The sequence below is a fragment of the Dermacentor albipictus genome, chromosome 2, assembly GCF_038994185.2.
Source record: "Dermacentor albipictus isolate Rhodes 1998 colony chromosome 2, USDA_Dalb.pri_finalv2, whole genome shotgun sequence".
Classification (NCBI taxonomy): domain Eukaryota; kingdom Metazoa; phylum Arthropoda; class Arachnida; order Ixodida; family Ixodidae; genus Dermacentor; species Dermacentor albipictus.
This window is the reverse complement of record NC_091822.1, coordinates 192,793,340-192,811,315: the sequence shown is the minus strand read 5'-3', so window position 1 is coordinate 192,811,315 and position 17,976 is coordinate 192,793,340. Positions and strand designations below refer to the sequence as shown.

General features: G+C 48.5%; 1 protein-coding gene across 2 annotated transcripts in view; it reads right to left on the bottom strand.

The window, feature by feature from the left end:
- ct (homeobox protein, cut) overlaps window positions 1–17,976 on the bottom strand; it is a 760,713-nt gene that overhangs the window by 338,290 nt on the left and 404,447 nt on the right. Inside the window, exon 2 of one of the 2 annotated variants that reach the window (XM_065427446.1) lies at window positions 9,180–9,257. The exons of the other annotated variant lie outside the window; for it this stretch is intronic. The gene's annotated coding sequence lies outside the window, so the exon portion shown is untranslated. The remainder of the gene's footprint in view (window positions 1–9,179; window positions 9,258–17,976) is intronic. 2 annotated transcript variants of the gene reach the window in all.

The following is a 17,976-nucleotide window of genomic DNA, read 5'->3' as shown; positions in this document are numbered from 1 at the left end:
CTGAGTTATGCGAAACTTCTGGCCAAGCGTTAATCGCACCATTATTATTTTCTTTTTCTGCTGTAGCTTTGGCACCAGAAAGAATACTTTTTCGAGCACTTCGTGACGCACCCACTCCTATTTCAAGCGCAAACTTTCGCATGGAGGCTCCTTTATGTCTACACTGTAGCATCATCCTCATCACCAGGAGTCCTCAAAGGCCGCAATCATCGACGCCGCGCATGCGCATTTGGTTCGAGCCACGAGACAGACGCGCTCTCGTTCTCAGCCGCCGCTTCGACTCAACACCTCCAAATATGGTCGCGTTGATGGACCTTAGAACGGCGCTCGGGCTCACGGTACCACAAGAAGCGAACCAAGCCACCGAGTCCACCGACGTAAAAAAATATAAATAAAATTTTTAAGAATAAAACGCTGGTCTACTTAGATTTAGGTGCACATTGAACAACCCCACATTGCAAACTGATTTACACGCTTAAGGCTCCTTAAGGGTGCAAATCGGGCTATGACGTACGCACTTATATCCGCAGGTGGGTAAGGGAGGGAGGAGTTACGGGCAGAGAAGCATCCTTAAAGGTGCAAATTGGTTTACAGTGCAGGTGGTCAAAGTTAATCCGGAGTTTGCAATACGGGGTACCTCATAATCATATGTGATTTAGGCGTGTAAAACCGCAGCATTCTTTTTTGCGACAAAGTGTGCAAAAGAGCATCGGCACTGCCGAGAGCGATTAGGTTAATACAGCGAACATCATCTCGATAAAGGACATGCGAAACATGGAAAGGCTAGGGCGGAGAAAAGCAAGAACAGGTGTAATATTTCCCCCTTAGCGCATAGGCTATTAAATTGAATGTCACGCGCCAGAACTATTTATGCAATCTCGCTGTTGGTACCGTGTTTAGACAAAAAAGAAGAAAAAAAGTGATAAGTTGTCTAGGGTCTAAAAACTGAACGGACAGCATTGTCTGCGAATGCCATTACTCGCGGGTAAATCGTGACATTTGCGTACCATCTACGGTTGAACATATCATAAAGATAAGAAGGAATGAAACAAGATAGTTACAAAGCGAGGAAACATTGCATAAGCAAGGCACACAACAGTCATGTCATATGTCTTGACTCTTGTGCGCGCTTGTCATTCAGTATGCTGCTGCACTCATTTCTTTATCCCCCCAAGTCGAACACAATGACGTTCAACGTGACGTTCTTATTTGACCCTCAAAAAACTGACACAGGCGGTAAATTAGAAAACATCCCGCTGAGCCAACCTAATCTCTCTGTATCCTGCTGATAATAAAACAAAATTAGAAAAGAAAAAAAGAAGGCCTTTGGGGTGCGGGTACACGTGGTGTATGCGTGCTGCGTGGCAGTTTAATCTTTACGTCCTTCCCATCTACTAGACGATCTGCTGCGATCAATCCCGCCGCAATGCGTCGTCCATTAAAAAAGTATTAATGACGGATAATTATTTATTTATTTGTTCATTTATAGTGCTTTGGATTTTACGTTTCAGATACTTCTAACGTATCTCATATGTTAAATTCGATAGCTGCAGCCGTATCAAATGTTTGTTTAGTCATTGAAGTTGAGGAAGAGGGAGGGGGAGGGGGGGAGGTGTACTGAGCACTGTTGCACTCTGAACGAATGTTAAGCTCTGACATTTTGCCTGAGTAGAACAATGAACCCCAACGCACGGTTCAGGTGCACTTGTTTTTAACTACTATATCAGAACATCACAAACAAAAATGGACTTTCAGAGTTCTGAGCGTCAGTGGCTATCCAATAGCCGACATCACACTTTCAGTTTAATTTCGTTCATCAACCCCTGCCTCCTACAACAATTTTACTTTCTTTGTGCACGACAAATTTATTTTTAATATAGAAGTTATCAAGTACAGTTGCTTTTTACTAAAACAATAATCATACTAAACTATTTCTATCGGCTGATACACGTCGCTGCGCACGCAAGCGTGAAATCACAGCTGCACCCGAACTGTGCCCGGCGTATCCGCTACGCAGCCGAGGCCGTCATGTATTTTCTTATTCATTTCAAAACTATCAGGCAGCCATAAGCCTGTGCGGGTCGGATACACAATCATCGTATGCCACGTATTCGCTCATAGAACACTTGGCAATACGCGCGCGAACGGGTTGTTCCCGCTGTCCTGAAGGTCGATGACTCGATGTGCGCTGCTTAGAGAAACGCGCAGCCGTTTACGAATGCGACGACCTTGTTGCACATCCAGAAGTAAAGCGCGAAGTGGACGTTATCGAACGGTCCAATGACGCAGAAATAACAAAGAATGGTACGACGGGTCATTGCTTCCAAGTGCATCCCCATACGCCAGGCGAAGGCATTGCATTTAATACTTAACTCGTTTCTGAATTAAATTGTGGGGTTTTACGTGCCAAAACCACTTTCTGATTACCAGGGACGCCGTAGTGGAGGACTCCGGAAATTTCGACCACCTGGGGTTCTTTAACGTGCACATAAATCTAAGTACACGGGTGTTTTCGCATTGCGAACCCCAGCGAAATGCGGCCGCCGTGGCCGGGATCCGACCCTGCGACCTCGTGCTCAGCCGCGGAATACCATAGCCACTGAGCAACCACGGCGGGTCAACTGGTTTCTACAACCCTCCACGTGTTATGAACATCCAAGGTCTCGGCATTACACCTCCGAACAACCATTGTACATAAAGTTCACACCAAAAGCTTAAATGCTCTCCACGAATGATAGTAGCACTGATTGCACTATAAGGACTAAGATAGTGAGAAGTCAGAAGAATGCCTCTCATTCATTCGTACACAGTCAAAGGGCCGGGAACGATACGTAAAACGGATAGCATGGCTCTAACGGCTGAAGTCACGAGCGTGTATATATGCCGCTAAGCCTTCCATAGCAACTTGATTACACATACGAGCCATGACGAAGATGTTCACTTCTGCGAGGGCTCGCACCTGCGGGTCGAAGTCGCCATAGGACGAAGAACTTCGTGCGAGCAAACGATAAGCCTCGCGAAAAGGAGCTCGTCCAATGCCAAATATTATGATGGAAGAGCAAGCGCGAAAGATCTGCTACAGTTCGCGCATGCTTGGAACTCCAGTGTGCCAGTGGCTTACTCCGTTAATGTGGCACATAAGTCATAACCAAGCGACAGAGCAGCTTACTCATGAATGTCGTTTCGCGTGAGAACAAGCAGATCGTTTGCGACGGCCATGTCCGCGGGGCACGTTATTACCACCAGCGCCGCCACCGGCATCGGTTCGGGCGAAATCGGCTCGTATACAGCAGCAGCGCCCCGCGCCCCTGAACCGCAGTGGAAGCAGAAGGCCGGTGCAGCCACGTCATGGCCGTCATCAGCGGACGACCGGAAGCTCGACCGCCGATTGTTTCGCGCACGCGAGGTCCCCCCCTTTACAGCTCGGACTAACCCTCTCGCTCCTCGCGAGAAAAAGTTTGCGGGTGCACCTCGCAGCACATATAATGGTGTAATGCGGGGCCCAGCCGACTGGTGCGCGAATTAATGGGCCTTGATCGAAGGCCAAAGAGCGCAAAGGCCCGTGGCCAAAAAGAAACTCCTCATAAGCGTGCACTTGTTGCTCTGAAACACGTTTTCAGATGGCATTCTTAATGTCTACCATATATAAAGTGAACATAGCGTTTATGTTGGCATTCAGGATGACGGGGATTGTCGTACTTCATTAACTATTTCGAGCAGTAATATAGGTCAAATTTTTTATCTCCTAACATTTTTCGATCTCAGTATTTTTAGTGTTTACGTCGTTCTTATAAGTGTATATTTCTCTGTTGTGACATATTGTGCCTTGAGTACCGTATATACCCCTAATGGCAACACCTCCTTCTTTAGTTTCCGTCCTCTTCTCCCTTTCCCCAGTGTAGGGTAGCCAACCGGGCTCAGTCCTGGTTAGCCTGTCTATCGCACACTTCTTCCGCTTAGCATTCGCAACAAAATTCACGTGGACCCAATTCCCTGGAATATGCACGTTGACCGTGATAAAGGTCGAAGAAAGGCAAGAGCACAAGCCCTGGCTCGACTCTTTGGCGATGACATCAAACACACCAGTCCTATACACCGACGTGGCCCGCTACCCACAGAAACGTGCCCTTTGTCTAGTCGTACTAGATAGTGCAGACATTCTGAGGGCTTCGGCCACGCTCAACACTGAGGACAGTGGCACGGCGGAAGAGGCTGTTATCGCCATAGCCATCGTACACGCTTCAACCATGCCGGCGCCGGATGGACCTATCACAGTGGTCACTGATTCTCAGACCGCCTGCAGGACTTTGGCACAAGGGAGGGTGACACCCTACACACACCGCATCCTTACATCACTACACCCCACAGCGTTACACAGGGTGCGTATCGTCTGGACACCTGGACATGCCTCTCTCCATGGTAATGAACGCGCTAATGCGGAAGCCCGAGAGCTCGCTAACCGGGCGCCATTGGAAGAGCTGTCCAACCCAGACGACGCACCGACAGAACCACTGAACTACACTGAAACTCTACAATATTACAGCGATACCAGGACACACTTCACTCCACCACATATTTCCCTTAATCGAGAAGATGCCGTCGCGTGGCGACAGCTTCAAACTAATTCATTTCCCTGTCTCTTTTATCTTCACCTCTTCCACCCCACGCAGTATCCCTCATACTGTCCCTATCATGGAGCAAAGCCCACAGTATATCATTGCACCTTGGAGTGCCCAAACCCTCCGGGCTACTCCCCTATTCCTTCACATTCACCTTCCTACTAGAAGACTGCGCTGACCAGCTCACACCCCCAAGAGCAGCGACGGCTGATCCGGCGGGCACGCGGAGTGGCGCGAGCCAATGGGGCCCTGAACTAAGGGCTCCACCCTGCGAGGAAGTCGCCCAATCTCGTGAAAAATAAATGTTCTCTCTCTCTCTCTCTCTCTCTAGTCTTGTCAGTGAAAAGAGGGAAAGGGGCTGTGCATGGAACAAATGCATGGCGGATTAACGGCCACTGAATTTATAAGAGATGCGTGAAGACTATTTCAATTAAAGAGCGAGCGTTCATCGCTATCGTTTTCCTGTTTTCTCCGATTTTTCACCATCCGCACGCGCACATATTTACAGAAGTAGAATAGAGGACAGTCGCTGCCTCAACTAATTTTGGTGCCACAACGCACGTTCCCCCATGCCTGTGTCGTACGTTCCGTCTCTCTTATTTTTATTCTCTATTCATTTCTTTATTTATTTCTCACTGTGCACCTTTACTTCCTCTCTGTGAAAAAAAGAAGACGCAAAGGCCGCCCATTTTTTATGACGCACGCCAATTGCCCAATGCATTTCTCAGTTTCAGTGTGCATGCTGACACGGTTATTTTAGCCTTCTTGCGACAGAGAAGCAAAGCAGCAGAAGCCTTGCCAAATGCATTGCATCGGCGAGGCGAGTGCTAGCGTTGCCAAATGTCTAAGGGCGGTGCAAACCATCCGATCTTCGTCATGTTCTCTCTGTTTGTTCTTCCGTAATATGTATAATATGGAACTCCATACGCCTGCATCTGTGTCATACCCTCCCCTTCACCACAATGTAGAAAAATTAAAGCACAAGAAAGAAAAAGAAAGAAAGCAAAATATGTGTATTTTTTCCCCTATTCATTCCTGGTTATTTGCCGCAGCACTTGCAGTAGTCTTTCTTAGCTGAACCAGATATTGATGGCGCTTGCGCTTTTTTTAGGAGGCCATCAATACAACAGTGCGCCAAAACAAGTCGCCCTTTTGGCCCTCCCACTTCCAGGCACCACATTTACGGCAGACATTGATGTCGTCTCTCGCGATCAGTCATCCCATCGGCACGAGGCTTGTATGCTTTGCGGGGGGCAGGTCGGCGGGACATGTGGCTCAAGGAAGATAGCATCCGTGTGCGAGGTGCAAAGAGCTCAAATTTTCGCTACAGCGAATTCGATATCTCAAACGCAGTGATGTCAGAATGAATCTGAAATAATTAAGTAAGCATGATGTATGATATGAAGCAAGTGTGCCAACCCTGAAGTAATTATAACGCGAGAAAGGGTTTCCCAGAGTATTCCCCTCCGTTGAGACATAGTATATGCTAATAGGCTGGGTGCTGCGGCAAAGCGAGACTATCCAGCGCCGAAAGACTGCACCGAGGCTTTTTTCGGGGGTTTTCATCGGCGTGGGCACCAATCTTCGCGGTCTCCCTCTTTCCTTGGCTTCAATTCGGCTCCTTTTCTTTTTCTCGCGCACTTTCCCGCTGTCAGCGAAAGGACGAGAGCAAGGGTGCCACCCTCAATGCTCCCCGTTCCTCCCTATTCAGTTTTGCTTTTATCCGGTCGCTTATTAAGTTTGTCTCTCATCGCCACAGGAGCGGCGTCAAATTCCGGTCGCCGATCATAAATTCACGACTGCGGTGGCGGGTACATTCTTTGGCGGGGAAGCAAGTGGTATACGACCACCGGAACGATGGGAGGCTGCGTGCTGGCAGAATATCGCTCGTTTTACCCCGCGTGTGCGTCTGTATGATCGTCGAGGGGCCGACAGCCGACGGACGCTGAACCGCCCTTTATCAATGGACCCATCGCCGAACTTAAGCCCGCGAGAAAGGGCTACCGCCCTGGAATAAACAGAACAAAAATAACGTACGGTAAGGAGCCAAACGACGTCGACAAAAGAGTAAAGCGCGGAAGCCGGTGACGGGGGAGGGAGCGCGCCGAACGCGCGCTGCGACAGAGCGCGCGCGGTTTGGTGACGCCTACAGCGTTCTCCGTTGTGGTTTATATACGGCGGCAACTTCCGTCTGCGCGAGCCACGAAGAGAGTCCGTCGCCGGGCGTGTGCGGAGGATAGCCGTGAGGCACGCTGGAAAAAGCGGTGCTTCGAAAACGCCAACAGAAAGGTTCATAACAGCTCCGCACCCCTCCTCCCCCGCCCTTCCGCCACCGTCGCCGATTATATGAGAACCCGAGCGCGTGCACCGCAGTGTACAATTTTTTTTTTCTTTTTCCGCATACAGAGGCGAGCAGCCAGCCACGTGGGGCGCGTCTTCCATTCTCTCGCAGCGCGCTTTTTGGTGGCAGCAAGGCGCGACTCCTTGTGCCGGTTGCGCATGCCGCCGCACCATTATCATTCCTCGGGCCTCCTCGTATAGCGGCGGGGTCGTCGAGCGTGGGCGCCGCACCGGTGAACGCGAGCGACGCTAGCGTGCAGTAGAAAATCGGCGCGCTATTAACATCTATCCCCCTTTCATTATGTTTATTTTATTTTCGCGCAGGCAGGGTAATCCAAGAGTAGCGCGCCGGTTCGAACGACGTCGCCTTTTCACTATTTATATTTCGCCGAAAATTTGCGGGCGGGGAGGGGGGGGGGTGGCTCCGTGGTTGACAAATGGTTTCCTCGAAGGCGGCTCTTGTCGCGAGGAGCGTATATTGCACATCCCGCAACGTCGTGCTGTGTGCGTTCTCCGTCGCCTACGCAGGGGCGCGCGTTTGTGCCATCGGAGAGCTCGACGTTTGTGCACGGTTGGCCGAACGCACGTTGGAGTCGGAACCGACTGCGAGTACTGTCACCTTGACCACGCAGTTTCCGTGCCGACGATGCACTGATGGCGCACAACTGGCGGGCCTGCGGCGGCGCTAGGAACGGTTAGATTCGCCCTCTTGTGTACGGAACCGAAGAAGAGCGCGCACGCTGCAGCCGGGTGCCAGTGACTCGTGTTTCTTCAAAAATCACTCGACTCGTGTGAAAATTTTGACCCTAGAACGAGACAGGATGTTTCTTGCTTTTCCGGTAAGCGATCAATTCACTAAAAAAAAAGGAAAAAGAAGTAAACTTCGCGTATATTCCAAGACTGGCGCATTTTAAACAAAGCTTGACACACCCACATTAAAGAAAAAAAGAAATTAGATGAAGAAACGTGGTCACCCCCAATTCATTTATATTGATATTGATCCCCTTTCAAGATGTTCCAATATGAGTCTCGAATGGTTGGCTGGTTCTCCTCTAACTATGACTTATGCTCATATAAATAAATAAATACATAAATAAATAGTTAATTCAATCATAGAATGTGAAAAGATCCAAGAAAAGGTAAAATAACCTCTTTTATAACGAGGAAATGGTCTTGATCAAATAGAACTTTCTCAACGACTGCACAGGCATCCTCACGACAATGTCCCACAGAGGAAGCTCCCAAATGGAAGGATTCAATCCAATACAAACGGTTAGGGATTCTTCTTCTTCTTCGTCTTCTCATTATTATTATTATTATTATTATTATTATTATTATTATTATTATTATTATTATTATTATTGTTGTTGTTGTTGTTGTTGTTGTTGTTGTTGTTGTTGTTGTTGTTGTTGTTGTTGTTGTTGTTGTTGTTGTTGTTGTTGTTGTTGTTGTTGTTGTTGTTGTTGTTGTTGTTGTTGTTGTTGTTGTTGTTGTTGTTGCAACGGGCACGGGCCTTCATCCGGCGGTGCTCTTGCAGCGCCATACCGCGGAAAGGCACTGCCGGGCTTGCTTCGGTAACGCTTATGGGTGATTCTCCGGTCGAGCAGGTCCTCACCCTTCCCTCCAGTACATTCAAGTGTAGACCCCGAGAACATCTGCTTACAAAATTCGGCTCTGGAAATTACCGCGGACTGCCGCTGGATCGCAGTGACCGCTTCAGCCGTGGGACGACGCTACCGTCCGATTTCCCGGGTCGTGATGGAGCGTACACAGCGGAGGAAAGTTTTGAAAAATCGAGGTTAGCCTGCTGACGTCTCTCTGCTTTCTCAACATTTTCTTTCCCCTCTTGCAAACGCCAACTTCTCTTCCAACACACCTGTGCACAAGTTTTGAATACTCGCACATAGTACTGTATGCGTACAGCCATATTTATGCACATAACGCAGGCTTAATTATACAGTGCAACCTCCCTGAATTGTCTTCGCTCAATAATCATAACTGAATCAACTGATGACTGATGCTGTCATCATTGACCGGTCACCGTCAATACAATAAGCTTATAGCTTCGAGTAGAACATAAATATATGCTTTATAACTATTATATAAGCACGTTTTCTTCGTTCTTTTGCTATTGGTGAATACTTGCTGCATCATTCGCATATGCAGAGAGGAGTAATTCGACGGGAAACGAAAAGGTCGGCGCTATCTTGCACACCTCACCTGATGTTGATCGGTGTGGAGAGGGGGAGAGCCGCGCTTCTCGCACGCGCTACCATTGAGACACGAGACGGTACGTACCTGCAAGGAAAGGAGGGAGAGCAGACATTCAGCACAACATCGTTCAGTAGGAAAACAAGACGGAAGAGAAACGCCCCGTGGTTCAATCAACATAACAGTAAAGCAAAGAGATATTAGGAACTAATGGTGACCAGCTTTGGGGACCACCAGGGACCACCAGTTCTTTACAACTATGAGACGGGGTATCGCGTATAAGCAAAGTGATGCTATTTACCCTGGTGTAACGGTATTTAGTTGGTCTTATCTGCGGATATTTATATACAGCGAAGGTTATTCTGCGCTGACCAGGCAATTTATTTATTTATTTATTTATTTATTTATTTATTTATTTATTTATTTATTTATTTGTTTGTTTATTTATCAATCTATTTAATTTTGTGCCATTGAAGCGACGTGACTTCGAGGAAGAGTCCACGAGCAACTTTTGAGGAAAAGGATTCAATCGAAACGAAATAATAATTAATACTTTAATCGTGCTCTCCGCTACCTACAACGCTAAACGCTCAAGATTAGCCAACGCAGTTATCAATATGCTGCCAAATACGGACGCCACGCGCTCGCAAGGCCATCCTACAGCTGGCTGCACGGGTCCCACGCAGTATGCTCGCGCACTTGGTATGCTGTGGCCATCAGCAGTCCCTGCCTAGCTTAGTATAATCTCGCCCACCACTCTCTCTTTGGCATCTGAGCATCGTCACGTGATGAACGCTACCTTCGCCAACTATGCAGCTGCCTGATGGCGTATGATGCTTGTATATGCACACAACACTGTCGTGTGCAGACGGTCGCCGGCTTCTCTCTCTCTCTCTCTCTCTCTCTCTCTCTCTCTCTCTCTCTCTCTCTCTCTCTCTCTCTCTCTCTTTTTTTTTTTTTTTTTTTTTTTTTTGAAGGGAGGGGTGAAGTGAGGTGGACAACTCCGAAAATACGAGGTCTACAGTGCGAACTACATCGTATCACACACCCCTAACACTTCACGGCCACTGTTGATCATTTGCAGCACTTATGTGGCATTTCGCAAAACGAGCTGCATACTTGAGCGTATAGGTTCAGTATAAGAATTTCGAAAGCGACACATGTCGCAGCGAGTCTACACAACCAACACTCAAAGAAGGCACGACGTATCCGAATGTGCATAAGTGTCTCGGTAAGCAAGTTGAGGATATTATAACTCAGCACTTAAATGCCCGGCGTGCTCACATTAAGCGTACCAGTGCCACTTACTAAAGTACAAACCAAGATTTCACATGTATTTTACAGTAAAGTATTAATTGGTTTTCAACGTTTTTTACTGGAAAACAAAACATATTTTTGTAACGATGGAACCCTGTTCACGAAGCCTTTCGCCCGCAGCGACACCTTGTGACTGGTCCGTGGTTCATCTACTGTACATATCGTTGGCTGTTATTGTGGTAACCAGCTCACTAGTAGCCTACTAACTAACATTCGGCCGCTGATTAGCTTACGCGAGCACTGCAATGTTTTTTAGCGAAATGCAGTGTCGAATGCTCTTTCCGCTTTGTCATCACGAAAAAGAAAAAGAAAATACGGAAAAAGAATGTAGAAAGAGAAGAATAGGAAAGAGAAAGAGAGAGAAAAAAAAACGAATAAAGATATGCGTATAATGCAAAAGGCTGCTCACGGGGCTTCGTACAGGCTGTAAAATAGAAACAGCCTGGCTTTTGTGGTTACATAAAAGCAAGAAAGAATGAAGGGCTTGCGTAGCCCGAATTAAGAAAAAAAAAGCATATAGTGCGCGGTAAAACACGAAGGGACGCGCAACCTGCCCGCCCGCAGACCCCCGATAGCCCAGATACAAATGAGGGGAGCTCAGCCGACTTTCTTATGGCGCTGCTGAAATAAAGCACATGCAGAGGGCAAATCTTTCGAGGGAACAATACATGGACGAGAAGCACCAAAAAGAAGAAGTGTTCCAGCGTAGCCGAGCATTTCCCTCCTCTAAGGAGTGTTAAACACGCCGCGAGCTCATCTATACCCGGTCACGTCTCCGAGAGCCAGTAAAAGGCGCCGAAAGCGCTTTTCGCGAGACAAAGCGCACGAAGGTGGCCGAGGGGAAGGGCTCGTAAATAAGCCCGCACTCTCGGAAGGAGAGGACGCCGCGCCGCGTCACGGTAGACTTGCGGGGAGAAAGCGCTCGCACAGCCGCCGGCGGGGCTCGAAGAAGCACGCGCCCCCAAGATCGAAACCCGGGGCACGTGTAATGGCACGTGTAAAAAGGCCGCCGGCGCCGGTTTAGCGGCCGGCCGATGCCGGCGTGTACACGCACGCTGTGTGTGTACGTCGTGCGACTACACGGCGCGTAACTTGGCCTCGCGTTTGTGGCGAGCACGCATCATTGCTCGCGAGAAAAGGAGGCGGCACGAACATCGAGCGGCCGCTTCGCACGAGAGACCCCCACGTACACACATTGCTCGGAGGAGATGGCAGCGGGGTGAACCCCGGCTTGCGCGCTCGGTGCAAGGCCGACGTTGTTTTACGGGCGACCCCGAGTCCGATATGTAGCGCCCCTTCTCCGAACCGTGTAAGCGCGGGACGATCTGCAGCCTCCTTGTTCTCGCCGGATGCGAGCCATCAGAGGAGACACGTTCCGGTCGTTTTTTGGTCCGAAATAACGCACGTCGATGGTGAACAAACAGGAGACCGAGGAGGACGAAAAGAGGAAAGGACGTTCACACTTGCACGGTGCGTGCTCAGACGGAACACCCTATTGGTAACAAAGTCAACAAAATTGCAACATTTCTTCGAAGTTATGCGGCGAAAGTGGTCCCAATGAAGCATCATGCAGACACCTGTGTGTGAAGAGAGTACAGAGTGCAGCACATCTTGTTATATCGCACCTGCAATTGATTGTGGGATACGAACTGGGTATTCTTTAGGACACTAATTACTGTTAAGCGAAGGTGGCAAGAGATACATAACTCTGGATTAACAGTGGGTGGCGACATCACCAAGAACTTCATCACCGCACCTGCTCTCCATGACGTCACAAATTTTGCGGCCATCTGCGCAAAATTCGTTTACGTTTATCGACAAACATGGAGTGCATCTAATTATAAAGGAAACAAACTTTTTTTTTCTGCACAAGAACGACCCAAATTCGAAATTTTTTCATCAGACATTTTGTTTAGTAGTTAGCCTGTTGCCTCCAAATACCTTCAAATAGAGTTTTCAAATTTCATTTGACTAAACAAATTTGGTGCTGCTCTTTAGTGTCCTTTTTGACAGCACTGCATACACGCGCATTTTTTTGGCCAATGTTTACTTCGTTCTCGTTTGGCCGGCAGACGCACCGCGCGCACAACAAAGCAGGGCTTTAGGCGTGTTTAGGAGTTAGGAGTGTTTACGTGCTACAACGTCTCTCGAAACGTTATTAATCATATTGACTATTGATAACACGATAGACAGGAAAAGAAACAGATTGGGAGAAAGTTGGAAGCAAGCCCTAAAATAAATTCAAGGCTGAAAAAAGAATCCTAACTGCATTTGAAGTTCAAGGTAACCTAAATGGAACAATTCGACGCTACACTTTTGCATGCGGCGTCATGTTTTGTGAGTGCCTTGGCAAGATCGTTTTAAAGGTGTAACGTCTTCATATTGATGAAGCCTCGAAACAAATTTCGTAGAAGCCGCTTAGTTTGTTTACATCAGCAAGCCATTTGTTACTGCCACCACGGGAAGCCTGTTTAAAAAAATATATTTCTTTAGTATCATTAGTATTTATTGAAACTTCACGCATTTTCGGGTATTTTCCGCCTCTTTCCCGCCGATTTGGACGACTGGCTATGTGCCTGAATTGACAATTTGGGAATGCACAAGCTAAAGTCAAGTTCAAGTTTATTCAGTAACTGATTACAGAGAGAGCATAGTAATAATAATATGTTCGGAGGTTCCGAAGTTCAAGAACTATCAGAGGGACCTCTTCACTCTGCGGAAGTGGTAATAAAGTTGAAAGTACAGTAAGTGGTAGGAAACTTAAGTTTAGTATGCAAAGCATGTGTTCTACAATAAATACAAAAAGAGGCAAGAAACCCAAATAAAACAGCACGGAAATTATTGTAAAGGCGTAACAATACGTCTAAGATTAATAAATTGTTACCGTAGCTATATAGCATGTGTTACAGTCAATTAAGTGTTCAAAAGCACATGCACGCGAGGACCAAACGCGCCAAATGACTTGAAAACAACCTATTTATTAAGAAGCATTAGGGGTCATGTTAGCTAGCAAGAAAATATTTCTTCAGTGCATGCTTAAGAGAATGAGCCGGTGAGAATGATTTCATTTCATATGGTACCGAATTTCATATAGAAATGCCAGAGAACAGCGCCGTAAACATGCCATAATTTCCTTTCTTTTTTTTTAGCCTTGGGAAGAAGCAGATATTACTGCGTTCAGAAAACCTAGTTATGCTGAGTTCGCGATCCGACTGTCAAAAAATATGGACTTCACGATGGACGAGTCTGAAGATGAAGAACTTGAAGGCTGATGGAAAAGGAAGATTTGTCTGCGGTGGTTACATGAACGCGAACTCTAGACAGGCCTGAGTTCACAGATATTCTGCGAGACTGCGTATACGTGTATACGCAGTCTCGACTGCGTATACGTAACAACCTAGCTGTGAAGCGTCCAAAAACAACATCTACACTCAACAACAAGAGAACCCTCCCTGTTCCCAGAAAAGAAGTCTGAACCTTGCTTTCTCTCACGCTATAGCCTATAGGGCGACCGCTCTATATGAGCAGCAGGTTTCATCATTTCTGAGCAGACCGCAGCGCATGGTTCTAGGTCTTTGACAGCGGGGAGAGCGAGAAGCGAAAACTTTCGTCGCTCCTACCGCTTCCGAGTGCACGCACTTGTTTTCTGCACGGTTCATTTCTCTCTCACGGTATGATTGCGCACAAACACACGCGCGCGCGAACCGGGAATGGAACTTCGCAACCTGCTGGTCAGTGCATATCGCACTGCCGCGCTGCCTTTCCCGCGCGCACTTCCAGGAGGTGGTGGACGGCACGCTTATGGGAAGCAACGCGGGGGCGAAAGGGGGGGATGCCAGTTGCGAGCGCGGACATATACACGCTGACAGACCATCGTTCACGCCGAGTGGGGTCGAACGGTCTCGGACCTCTTCCCGTATATATGTATGCGCTGCTCTCCCCAAACACTTTGGCGGCGCGTCGACGACCGCCGCGGCAACGATCGGAACACATCGTTAACGGCCTCGACGAGCGGGCAATCGGGGGCGGAGCCGTTGACCATCGCCGCCGCCGACAGCCATTACGTGGACGCCGCTAGGCGGCCAATCAGAAATGCATTAGGAACCCCCCGCGCCGAAGACGACGACCAGGCCAGGCTATTGCCGGACAGCGCACGGCAGGCGCGCTGGCGAACCTAATGGAGCGAGCCTGCCGCGGTGGCGGTAACTGCGGCCTCGACTGGACGCCCACAGAACGGTTTTTCGAGATCTGCCGAATCCGGAAAGTGCGCGGGAAGTTCCGCAACGCTCTCCTGAGAAAAAAAGCCTCGAAAGGTGCACAGTATAGCACTTCAGAGTGAAAGTCCTTGGGGATCGTTCTTGAAAATGCCATTTCGACCACTTCACTTGAGCAGGCTCGTCAGGATCACGCATCCAGAGCCATTCTGCGACTGAGTAGCCTAACTTATAACTATAGTCACGTTCGTCTGAACCACTGATGCTCAAGGCAACGAGCCTGACTTCCCACATTGATAGACATCGAAAGCAGATCCGGTATGGTGTCGATTTTATATTTCTGTTACTTGTGTGTACGGGGAGAAAGGAAGGGGGGGGGAGGGGGGGGGGGGGCTCTATGTACTTTGTGCCATCTTAGCTGGCCTGATCTATATAATTTCAGTTCGATGAAAACATTATAAGCAGTGAGTGTAGTGCACTCACGTATGTTCGAAACACATACATTGCCTAACTCACGTGTCATTTTATTTCCCTAAAGCCTTATCTGTCAGGCCCGTCTAGCTTTTCGCCCTGTTGAGGCACCACTGATGAATCATGCTATATATTTATGCTGCGTTTAGTTCTGCAAGGCAGTACAATGTCACATCCGCATTGCACTGTATATAAGACACATGTCTATATAGTTCACCTTGCTGTGGGGGACTTGACATCCCTATGCAGGAAAATTAAAGACAGACTGCCTTACTCCATGCGCTTGCACAGTTGTAAAATACCTAAAAAGACAAACGACGATTGTGTAATGGTCGCAAGTCTCTGGCAATGCATGCAAAGGTGTCTGCCGTGCATGCGTCACACAACACCGGGTGCGCTGTTGCCGCACTAGAGAGAACCGTTGCTCGCTGCCTCCCACACATTGCGATGCACTGCGACCGCAACTGGATTGAGCATGAGGCCTTGAGTTTGAGATGCAGTCGTAAATACGCTCCTTCAAGGGCGCACAGGCCTCCACACCATTTGAAGAATTACACCGACGGCAAGTGAAGCGCAACTCGAGGCTTCCAACTCTGGCCACCAGCCACGGAAGTGGCTGCGCTTTCTACGGCACGCATTTCATGTCCACAAATCTACAAACTGTAAGTGATCGAAGGAATCCGCTGATTCTGACAGTGAAGACTGCCTGTTGTTCTTTCTGAGAGAAAAAAACAATCATTATAGTGTATATGTATGTTAGAGCTGCTTGTCAGCCGCATAACTAAAATGTTTAATCACCGCTCAAGCGATTAACATGGCTCCCTAAGCAGATGTATATGCTTTTTCTTCCCGGCGAAGCTCTAAGGCACACCCCCGATAGAGCGGCCTGCCTCGTGCTCACAGAATGTTTTCACTCCAATGAACGTGCACAGGCCGGCACCCTACAGTCTGTTGTATTACTTCGACTGTCAATGCTGTTATGACAGCGCGCTATTCTGATAATCGAAGGGGTACTACATGCGAGAATTTGAGTAAGCTATGGGCAGCGTCACAATGGAGTTTTCAAAGCAGTGTTGATGAACTCGGGTTCTAACCCCTACTTGTCACCTAGGTCAGAATGCGGCACACGCGGCCATGAATAATGCCTGCGACCTCGCACTCAGCGTCAGAACACCATAGTTATGCAGTGAGTCACCTTGCACTTTCAATGACCTATTGTCTCCAGGCTATACTGAGAGAGCCCCAAAAATATAGTGCAGCCAGTGCAGAACATAGAACGCTCATGAATGGGTCATATAGATGCAGAGGGATATTTAAAGACAGCGTAAGCGTAGCGCTGGCAAGTGCTGGCCGCAACGCGTGCAGAGAAGGCAAGTGTGGTCCAGCGGGTCCAGCCAAGCGCGTTTTGCCCTCTCCCTCGCCGATCCTCTGGATGCCGGCGCCTCCTGAATGAAGCCGCATAGTGAATGGAAGGGGGGGCCCTAGTGTGCGTGGTGGTGCGCGCGGTGTGCCGTCCTCGGCGAGCACGAGGGCGGCACGGAGCCACGCGGCGACCCGGCCGGACGGCGAAGGTCACGCGCCGCGGTGACGTCACGGGCCGGAACGAAACCGCGCACCGCCACGGGAACCGGTTGTCCGGCCACGGCGCTTTACCGTAATTAGGACCCGGGCGCGGCGCGCGCGCGCGCGCGTCCGTCGGGCCGGCCAATAATTTGCTGCGCGGTGCTTTGTTTGCTTTGCGAATGCGTGAAGCCGCGGACAGACGTTCGCGTGCGCGGCGCGCTCACGTGCCGGTGACGTCACCACCGGGACACTACCGTAGCTAAAGCAGGAGATATATACTCGATCGCAGCGTGTTCGTCAAGTACGTGTAAAACATTACAAGACTTATGACCCTTTCATTACATGTTGCGTCTGGGAGTCCCGCGTCTATGTCCTCCTCTACGTGTTCTTTGTTGTTGTTGTGTTATTGCTGCTGTCTCGTCATTTCAGACTTGTTTGTCGTGCAGAAATTTCTGAGAGTAGCCGTACCCTGTCCTCTCTTGATTTTCAACAAAAGCTGTCAATCTTGCATAATATGTCTGCAACTCACGGTTCTGAATATTCTCCAAATCTATATGTTCCACAGAAAATACAACACACTTCGGTGCTTCTGAACATTCCCCGACGCCAAGTGTTATCGGTAATGCACCTTACTTAGGATATCACGTGAACGCCAGTGTTTGCTTGATCCTAATTAGCATTGAAGCCGACAGCCCCAGTACCTTCACAGTCCACGTTCTTACCGGTGCTGTATAAGCTCATGCCCCAGCGTCGGTTGGTTCTTGCGTAACAGAAGCAGATCTCGGAGGCTATGCTTTTGCGGGCTGTAGGCACCGAAAGTAGTTGCGGAGCTGGAGACATGCCATTTTTGTGACATGTAATATACGTATCTAGAGCAGCCCCAGCGTGGATACGTAGGATGGTTATGTGCTTACATGACCGCTGCTCGTCCTGTAAGATATACATCATCGCGATACATTCGTTGATACATATCGTAACACCTTCATAAAACAAAAACGATACTTTTTCTTCGTTGCGCTATAATCAAAACACGCTATCAAGAGAGGATAAATATGAGGAAAATAAATGCCTCAAGAAGGATACGAAGAAAAATGAGGTCAAAACGAAATAGATGCGCACAGTCATTCGAAATATCAGCGTGGCTATAAACACCGCTGGGTAGAGCCGTTGACAATGCGGTCAACAAAAAAGCGATGTGCTCACTTCCCGCGCTACCACCAAAAGCTCTAGCTACTCCTAAT